Below are 10,978 nucleotides of genomic sequence, written 5' to 3' on the forward strand. Positions count from 1 at the left end.
GGACAACTTTTCTTCAGCACGGTTCACGTAAGAGGTAGGGTTTTGGGTAGAGAGAAGTAGATTAGAATTAAATAATCTAAACATTTTTCTTTTTATGACATTTGGTTTTGATTGTGTTGAAAACTCAGCCATCTTAGTGCTAGCAGATTAACTGTCAGCACATGTGCTCAGTTTATGTGTTCTGTGTTCCTGGTTTTTTTTTTTAAGTTAAAACAAACTTTATTTAAAGGGTGATTTTAAAAAGAGAATATTGGCGATAATGCGCCATCCACTCTTATGCATTTTAACCCTTTTATTAGTGGTATTTTAAAGATATGTGCTTGATTCTGATGATAAGCTACAAGCTTCTATTGTTAGCTCCAACCGCTAACGGCTAAGAACACAGGCTTGCCTACTAAGAGTCAGCTAAAGGTCATTTACCCAAAAAGGTTGTTAGTTTTCAATCTAGGAAATAATATTTCCCTAAATATTATTTTTCTAAACTTGATATCTAAGTAAACACCATTAAGATCCATTTATCCAAAAGGTTGGGTTCTTATTCAAAAACAATATTTCCTCAAATATTATTTCAATAAATAAAGGCAGCTAATTAAACACCACTAAGCCCAATTTCTCAAGGAATTGGTTCTTATTCAAAAACAATATTTCCTTTAAATATTATTTTACTATTTCCTTAATAATATTTCTTTAAATATTATTTTAATAAATAAAGGCAGCTAATTAAACACCATTGAGAACTGGTCATCCAGAAGGTTGGTTTTATTCAGCAAACAATTCTTTAAAATATTGTTTTATTAAAATAATGTTTTATCTGATCTTGCATTGAGAATGGTTGTTTGAAGGTATACCAATTATTGCTTAAGTTAGTTCCAAGACTAACTTAACTTCATTTCCAGATTCTTCAAGATAATCCTTAGTTCTCAAACATAAATATTGCATGATAGTATTGCATCACTCTTTCGTTCATGGTTTTTAACCATCTTTGATCAACTTGTTTATATTGTACATAGCCCTTTAGTCTTCCGTCTTCTTTCATTCTGCGTGGTAGTTTAGTTGGGTTGTTTTAGCATAGTCAAGAGTTTGTTTATTGAAATATGTTTGACTTTGAGTTGACTTATTTTTGTTAATATATTCTTGTATTTTAAGAAATTGTGTGAATTCATTCTGTGTGTGTGCCTAGTTTTGCCGTTCAGTAGTGCCAGAGCTTGACTCAATCCCTTCAATTTTGTCCTAAATCCATTGCCTGATTGGGCTGGTATTCAAAGGACAACCCTTAACAGACCAAAATATTATTTAATATATTAAAGTATTAATATTAAAAATTTTAAAATACATTCATATTCATAATAACAACACTCTGCTGGAAGTAGGTTAATGCGATTTATTTCAAAAGTTCCAGAAAGGTTCTTACTGGCCTTTAATGTTGTAACTCATGGCTGGGGTCCCAACAACAGCCAAGAACAGGTAAGACAGGAACAAATTCTTCAAGGTAATCCTTGGTTCTCAAACGTAAACATTGCATGGTAATATTGCATCACTCTTTCGGTCATGATTTTCAACCAGCTTTGATTCACTTGTTCATATTGTACATAGCCCATTGGTCTTCGTTATTCTTTCATTTTGCTAGGTAGTTTAGTTGGGTTGTTTTAGCATAGCAAAGAGTTTGTTGGTTGAAATATGTTTGACTGAGTTTATTTTGTTTATTCTTACTGGCCTTTAATGTTGTAACTCATGGCTGGGTACCAACACCTGTGAAGATTAGCGTCCATGATGTTCAGAAAAAGAACTTCCTCTATTAAAGTGGCAGGTTTGCTATTGTGTGTCACGGTCTGTGGCTGTAGTGGACCAAAACAAAACTAAGCAGAGAAAGCGAAGACTTAGAATAAATACAAACCAAAATGTACACAATAAGTAGAACTAAGTATAGCGGCAAACAATAACTAAAAGCTAACCTGTCAGAAGGAACTGAAACAATAGAGACTAACACGGGGAGCTAAACTAGGAATAAGGCTGGAAAGAAATACAAATACGAAGGGAAACGAACACTGAGTAAATAACTGAAGGGGAAATCAGGTCTACGGGAGGAACTTGTAGGGCACAGAGAAGGGGAAGGAGAACACAGGAAAACAGAGGAAATAATGAAACGTAGTAAATAAACCAAAGGGACAGAATATACAAAACAGTCACAAGTAAACAAGCACAAAAACCAAAATAGCAGATCCCACCTTCTGCTTCTACATGTTTGCCTTCAACCATATCAGAAGATACTGATACTTCCTTTGCTTCCTCCTTCCACCTGTGTGTCTCAAGAAGTCAGGTGAAGAGACAACTGGAGAGACTGAATAGGAATAAGGCTGCAGGTCCAGATCATGTCAGCACTAGAGTCCTGAAGGCCTGTGCAGAGCAGCTCTGTGGGATTCTGCAGCACCACTTCAACCTTAGCCTGGCCCAGAAGAAGGTTCCGGTGTTGTGGAAGACCTCCTGTCTTGCTCCGGGACCAAAGAAAACTCACCCATCAGTCCTCAATGACTATAGGCCTTTTGCCCTGACATCTCACATCATGAAGGTCCTAGAGAGACTCCTGTTGGCCCACCTGAGTAAGCAAACAGTAAACCATCAGGACCCCCTTCAGTTTGCTTATCGCTGTGGAGTTGGAGTTGAAGATGCCATCATACACCTGCTTCAACAAACCCACTGTCATCTGGACAAAACCAGTAGCACTGTGAGGATCATGTTCTTTGATTTATCCAGTGCATTTAATACAATCCAACCTGATTTTCTTTGTCAGAAACTCCACAAGACTCAGGTGGAGGCCTCAACAATCTCCTGGATCAAAGACTACCTGACAAACAGACCACAGTTTGTGAGACTGAAGGGTTGTGAGTTTAACCAGGTAGTCAGCAGCACAGGAGCACCACAGGGGACTGTACTCTCACCATTCCTTTTCACTTTGTACACCTAAGACTTCCAGTACAAGACAAACTCTTGTCATCTGCAGAAATACTCGGATGATTCTGCAGTCGTGGGATGGATCAGAGATGGACAAGAAGCTGAGTACAGGAAGGTGGTGGCCCTCTTTGTGGCATGGTGTGGAAACAATCATCTCATTTTGAATGTGACTAAAACAGAGGAGATGATTGTAGATTTTAAGAGGAAAGGAGTGGGGAGAGCGATTAAACACTAAGTAACATTGGAGTAGAAAATCTCCACAATCCACCTCAACAGAGAATGGTCCGGGTTTGGGGTTGTGACGTCACGTAAGGCGTGTGAAGTGAGGAGCTGGAGAAGCTATAGCGCCACTAGGTGGAGCGGAGGTAGTACCAGCACCAGACTGCAGACTGTGAAGAAGACTTTGCATTTGTCCTGCCATTTGTTTCAAGCATTGATTGGTAACAGAAAGCTGGTCATGTAACGATCTGAGCTTGGAGTCATGCGACTGGATTAACTGATGTTGATCAGCAAGTTGAATCCTGAGAGAGTCTGCTGGGTCTTGTTGGCCTGAGTGTTCTGTCATTGTTTTAGGAATTTCTTTGACCCACATGCAAAACTCACTCAGGAGACTTGACAAGGTTCAAAGGTTTATTTACAAATACAAAGTAGAATTCCACCGGAAACAATGGTTGGCAGGTTCCAGAATGCTTGTCCAAATATACAGTCCAGAGCAGGCCAGAGTTCTCACAGCGGCTGGAGTTAGAAAGGTTAGGAACCGAACCACAGTCTTGAGATGAATAATCCAAAATCACAAACAGTAGTAGAGGGTGCAGGATGTCCGAGTCCAGGTAGGAAAGTAATAAATAGCCCACACCTCACAGGTTTTCTAGCAGGGAAAAACAAACAAGCTTAGCACAGGTTCAGGTCAGACTGACAAAGTTTCTCTGGCTTGGTGATTACCACTTGGGCAACAACACTCAGGCAATGAAGGACTGGTGGCATACTCCTCCCAGGTATGCACAATCAGCCAAAGATCTGGAACACCTGTAGAAGAGACAGCAGTGGCTCCAGGAGGACCTCTTGTGGACAAGCACAGGAAAGACACTCCCAATTCCCAACACGCAGCCTGACAGCGGTTGGACTCAAATGTTAAAGGATATAGTCTTGGAGAAGTTGTATGCTCGAGATCTGCGAAAGTACCAGATATTTTGCTATTTGGATTCGCAATTGAGACATACCAGTATAACTCTTAAGGTAGTTGGAAATTTACAACTGCCTGAACCACAACATTTATTGTTTTTCTAAATCTGGCACCCAATGTGGCCTTGGCAACTTCTGCTCACTAGCTATCGACAAAATATCTCCAGGATGTTATATAAACATGACGCTCTTCCCCAGCACTCCCCTACCAGTTGTGTGGTTGATAAAAGTTCCACCTCTCTTCTCAAGGACAGTGGCGTTTCTATCAGTGTTGACAGTCTAATTCTTGCAAACACATTTATATATTCGCACCCTCAAGATTCCACCGTACCCTTGCTAAATCTTTACTTATGTGTGTGTTGCTTACCCCTGCTGAGGTTTTTTGTACTACTTCAGATTGTATTCTGCTAAGAATACACTCTGAAATATGATTTCTTTCCCCTCCTTTCTTACTTTACCTAAATGTGATTTCATTACTTTTCATAGATTTTCAGATTTCTTAGAAGGATTACCAGCGAAAGCCAAATATTATTAGTATTTGAAAATTTGGACTTAAGCTGTTTTTACAGCAATGACCATAGATTTTTAGATTTCTTAGAAGGATTGTAATTACAACAATTTCATACCAGTGAAAGCCAAACATTATTAGTATTTGAAGGTTTGGACCTAAACCCTTTTTTAACCCAGTGACCCAGCTTCTCTAATTAGACTTCAGCGAGTGCCCATGACTGTTATTATTTGAATGATGGGACCACAACTGCCTCATACCAGCGACCTCAAGGATTAACATTATAATTATTCTTCTAGCACAGGATTAATTCCTTACCACAGAGGACTTAATGATCTAATTACCTCTATTAGAAAGATTGAATTAGAACCAGCTCTTACCAGTAAGCTCACAATGATTATTAATCTCATTTGATTTGTTTTTCTGTGTTTGATTTTCTGTATCATTGTAATGTTTTTCCTCATGTACAGCGCTTTGAGTGCCTTGTTGCTGAAAAGCGCTATATAAATAAACTTGACTTGACTTGACTTAGAGTGGTAATCAGACCAACAAGAACTGCTCAGAGTTTTGCTTGTTTAACCCTAAGTGAGCAAACAATCTCAGTGTATTTCTTTCCTATGAATTATATTATCCCCATCAAAGCATAGTGGGTCCTTTGCATAATGCGCTATAACACTTACTCAGGCTGTGCGTGCTTCTCTGGTGAATGACCAGTTATGCGCGCACTTCGCCATGATCATGTCTGTCAGACATTTGCTTGATGAGGTTTACGTGCGCTTTAGCAGCATATGATCTCACTGACAGCAATGGTGCCCTGGAATGATCCAGATGCAAGAAAAAAAAAGTGTTGCAAGGAATTTTATCATAGAAGATATGTTATGGCTTTTGTTTGTTATTGGCTCCAAATCAGAGCTTAGACAGTCCTACACAGAATCCTCTATTCTCATCTATTATTGATATTTTTATTTTTGACAATCCAAATCTGTTGACACATGTACAGATGATTCTCTCTCTCTGTCATCTGTCTTTCTATCTATGCCTCCTTCTGGCCAAAGTGACAGCAGACTGTCATCGTTTTCCTAGCTGCTTTGACCCACATGCAGAAATACACTCAGGAAAACAGGAAAGGTTTTAACAGTTTAAGAAATATTTCGATTGCTGGAGAAACAGGAACTTGCCGCTGTGGAGAGGGGATCAATGGTAAGTGACAGGTAAAATTCTGGGTTGTTGATCTTGATATGTTTTTCTTACAGAGGGTGATTAGGAGATCCCCCAGGGGGGAGGAGAAGGTATATAATGGATGCTCCGGGAGCATGTCGGGTACGTGAAAGGTCCAGGTAATTCTGTTTTACTTGCACTTGAGGTGGAGGTGGCCCCAGGTGGATGATCTTGGAGGGAAGCACGGTGGACGGTGAGCCAGGTTCGTTCACAGGTAGCGAGAGGAGACTTGAAACCCGAATGCAGCCAGCTGAGAAGATAATCCGTGAAGTTCTCTTGCGGAGACAGAGTCTGGATTTTCTGCATACGCAGACTGGATAAGAAGCTCGGAACTGGAGGTAACCTGGGAAAGAGGACACGAGAAGGTAAGTACTCAGAAAAGAATCACAAGGAGACTTGTCTTGGCCAGCTAGAGTTACCACTGCAGGTTAACACTCAGGCGCCGGAGTGTTGGCAACGTTGGGTACTTAAGCTCCTCTCCTGATTAGGTTGATGGAGAACACCTGTGGACTCAGCTCCTACCATGCGGCTGGTGCCATCTAGAGGTTGGATGGGGTTAGTAGCAGGTAAAACAGGTGAACAGAAAGAAACTCCCCGAACTCCGGCACAGAAATTTTTGTGTGCCAGATAGTACCTACATTTTAAACGTGCTAAATCCAGCACCATCCTTACCGTCAGACTCATTCCACACACCACCATAAGGTGGCAGACAGGATCCGTTGCTGTCTGGCAACACTCCCAATTACCACTACCTTGCAGTCATTGAATTCCTTCAGATTACATTGTCTACTAAAAATGTAATCCACCTGTGTGCACAAATCTTGCTCCTGCCTCTTATGGACAGCGCTTTGAGTGCCTTGTTGCTGAAAAGCGCTATATAAATAAACTTGATTTGACTTGAGTTTGGCAGAAAGTGTTTCCTACCTGCCAGTTCCATCCTCTTTACAAAGTATATCCCCATCTGTCAATCTGAACTCCTGTTCTGGATACCAAACCTGCCCATCATCACCTCTGTCCCCTGACCCAGATAGTCCATTGAAATCTGCTCCAATAGCTACTCCCTCACCTCTGGAGATATTTTGCATTACTTCATCTAACTCACTCCAGATTTTCTCCTTCACTTCTAACTCATCACAGCAATGATTGTCTTTCCAATTTATGGACAGGGAAGACTTGTCCTGATTGACTACAGATCAGTGGCACTGATGTGTGTGGTTATGAAGTACTTTGAAAGACTCATTCTCAATCACCTTAAATGCTCTCTCCCCAAGAACTTTGATCCACATCAGTTTGTCTACAGGGCAAACCGTTTTACTAAAGACGCCATCGCTATTACTCTAAACACGGCCCTGCACCATCTGAAGCTCTGGGGTACCTATGTCAGGATACTGTTTGTTGATTACAGCTTGGCATTTAATTAGGTCACACCAGACATACTGGTGAAGAAGTTTAAGGGTCTGCATATGCCCCCTCAATCTGCTCCTGGATTAAGTACATTGACCAACAATCTACATGTTGTTAAGGTGGGTCATCTCTTCTATTATGAAGCTCTGCACCAGCTCTCCCCAGCATTGTGTGATGAGTCCTCTCCTGGATACCCTCTGTACATATGATTCTGTCCCCAGCCGCCCTTCTAACGCTATCATTAAGTTTGTCGATGACACTACTGTGGTAGGCCTGATTATGAGGCTGATGAACCAGCTTATAGACAGGAGAGACATGACTTGACAGTTTGGTGCACCACGAACAACCTGGACATGAATACCTCAAAAACCAAGGAGATGGTCATTGATTTCAGGAGAAAGAAAGGGGTCTATGCTCCACTTACCCTCATTAGGGCATGTGTGTAGAAAGTGGCCTCCTTCAAGTTTCTGGGGGTACACATAAATGAGGACCTTACCTTAACCAGAAATACATCTGCACTGGTCAACAATGTCTCACAGAGACAGAGACTGCAAAAGGATTCAGGGTTAGAGTATTATACTGTATATAATACTCATACCCTGAATCCTTTTGCAATTTCTAGAAACAAAATACAAAACTACAACTTAGGCTTCTAAAATAGAATATGTTGTCTGCATCAAAAATTAGATGCAGACAACATATTGGATAAATCAAAATTTCTGCAGCAAAACCCTTAACAAGAATATAAAAGTGTTATGATTCTGGCCCGTCTGCCTGCTCTGTCTTCATGTAATCGGCTAATCTGCTTCACCTGTCTGCTGCTGCACTGGAGTGCAATCAGTCATGCCATGCACCTGTTTTTCTGCAGTTATATTCAGCCCTCAGACAGGCAGACAGTGCCAGATTTTCGAAAACCTACCTAGTAGATGTCCAGGATTCCTTCCTGCCTGACCACGTTTTTGACCACTTTTTGCATCTTGGATTTCCCTGCCTTGCCTGACCCTCATTGGATGTCTCTTGCCTCTGGATCACGACCTTGTTTCTGTCTCTCGACCAAAGCCTCCTGCCTCACCCCTGGATTTGTCTGCCTCCCTGGTTTCACCCAGTTAATGCCCCCCCCTTGACCACCGAGCCTTGGATCTTTTCCCCTGTCGGCAATCCGACTTCTGGCTGCGGCGTGTTCTGCACCGATCCTCCCGGTCTGGAGACTGCCAGGACCGCACCCCGCAAAGGAGCCTATTCTGATTCCTCCGCCCTACACGGACTCTGTTAAGGTGGGTGGCTTCTTTGGAATCATATATATTTACCTAAGCTTTTTCAAGCCACTAACCTACCTCTCTGTTCCCAGTGATCCCGGGTTCCCGGCTGGTGGAGTCCTGAGTATCTGTGTGCTGCTCCTGAATAAATCGTTTAACTTTTATTCTGTTTCTGGCTGAAACTCTGGGTCCTCCGTCCTGAACCTTACAAAAAGTCCAGCTTTCTCACAGGTGTCCCTGCACCTGCATTTCCATATTTTGTTTTGTTAATTGCTTTTCTGTGATGTTCGTTGTTGTTGTGCTCTTTTCTGCGTTCCGTGGCGTTCTTCCAGTCACTGAAATCCGTTTCAAAGCATGACTTTAAGCATCCCTAAAAATGCAACATGAAAAGCAAAACACTCCAGATGGAGAGTAAAGCAGCTGCTTTCTTAGGATGTAGTTAGTATTTGTGAGCTGGGTTTAAAGTGTGATCTGGAAAAAAGCCTGTTTCTGTTGTTTGTACACTCGCTCTGATGCCTTAAAATTAACTTCCATATTTTGACAGCTCTCCAGTCCTTGCTCAGCTCATTAAGACCACACGGACTAAACATTTTTTCCCCAATGGGCAGGATCAGTATTGTACGGATCCTCCGTAGTCTCAGTCTGTACTTGTAGAAGATTGCACCTACATCGCATCTCCCCAAGCTGACACAATCCTGTATTCTTGGGCATTTTCTTGATTGCCTTTATGTCGTGTTCCCCTTTTCCTTTCTTTTCTGCGCTCCACTAAAGTATTTTCGGTTTTCCGGCATTATGAGAAACTAATTACTGATGCTTCTACCCCAGCCATAAGAAGCATACACCTTAAACCAAAAATAATCAGGCAATCATGACAGACACTGGTCAAAACAAATTACAACACTTCTCAATGACACTATCAAAATCCCCTTAGCAAGTAATACAATTTTCACATTTTATCACTATTCACATTTTCACACTATTCATTCACAAAAATTAAAAATAGTATTCAGAGCCCACAAAGCACAAGGCCCATCGACCGGTGCCGTGGTGAGCCCTTGCTGAAATCCGGGCTTGTCTATATGCAAAAAACTGTCGAAACCTCACCCGTTTGTTTTATCAACTAACAATCTCAAAAAGCCATTAGTAATGTGTATTATAATCACAAATGCACACAGAAACAGACACACACACAAACAGTTTATTGGAGTGTGGGGAGAACAGTTATGTTCAGTGTCAATATAAGCTAGCATTTGTCCCTTCAGGCTTGGCAGAGGCATTGGTTGTGTACGTGGTACGTCAGTGTGTTCTCAATGTTTTCAAAGTTCTTTGAGACATAGGTTGTTTGAGAGCAGGTCCTTTTGTACATTTTAAAAATTGGTACAAATTGGATTTTAGATCTGGAGTAATTTCAAAAGAAACAAACAATTAAGAATGAACTTGCCCAAAAGGTCTTCCCACGACTTTTTGTGCCCAGGGACATTTGTTTTGCATTATAACTGGTTTGGGAATCAAAACACTTAGAAACACAACTCTTATTACAAATTATCAAGGGTACAGAGTGTCAATTGCTTTTAAAACTACTTTATATAGCCTATTAGCTAAGTTAAAAAAGCTAACATTGCTCCTGTGATACACATAAACCAAGCATATCACTGAGCTCTAAAATGGTTTTACCTGCAACCAAAAATCAGCAACATTTTCAACATGAAATATTAACATATTTTACACAAAACTTATAAAAAGCCACATGTTCATTCAAACTATTTCATTAACCTTTTAATAGTAAAACACATAAATCTAAAAGTCATCCTACATCCAAAAAAACATGTTATTAAGGCAACAATCACTACAAGCATTTTGATTCTATTGTCTCTTAAACAGTGTTAAAACTCAGGAAAGGAGGTGCTGAGCGTTACCATGACAGCAAAGGCATGAACCAACCTGGTAGGTGGGCGGAGTCAGGCAGAACTAACCTCTGATGGGCACTGTGGGCAGGACCCACAGTTTCTTCATTCCAACCCATCTTAGTGGGTTCATTCCAACCTCAAACTGCAAAACTGTTAACATGCACCTACCTCAGAAACAAGCTGCTTCTTAACTCTCCTGAAAACTCAAAGTTTAATCAATCTGGGATTTAGAAACATTATTCTAAACATGGATTATTGTTTCATGCAACATATATAACAAACATTCATTCCATCAAAATAAAGACAAAACATCAAAGACAAACAAATGGCCAAATTTGAAGCTTCAAGAATTCAAAGAAATTTTTAACAATCTTATTTCAAAATGTGTTTTCTCAACCATATCTTTTAATGCTATAATTGATCAATTTTGTAATGATAATCTTCAGGATCCTTTTTTAAAAATAAGTTTACATAGTCCAAAAATATCTCAAAGTATTTAGAAGCACAGCAACAGTTTTCTCTTAAATTAATCCAAATTTACTGATGCTTAAACC

This window comes from Girardinichthys multiradiatus, chromosome 14 (genome assembly GCF_021462225.1).
Source record: "Girardinichthys multiradiatus isolate DD_20200921_A chromosome 14, DD_fGirMul_XY1, whole genome shotgun sequence".
Classification (NCBI taxonomy): domain Eukaryota; kingdom Metazoa; phylum Chordata; class Actinopteri; order Cyprinodontiformes; family Goodeidae; genus Girardinichthys; species Girardinichthys multiradiatus.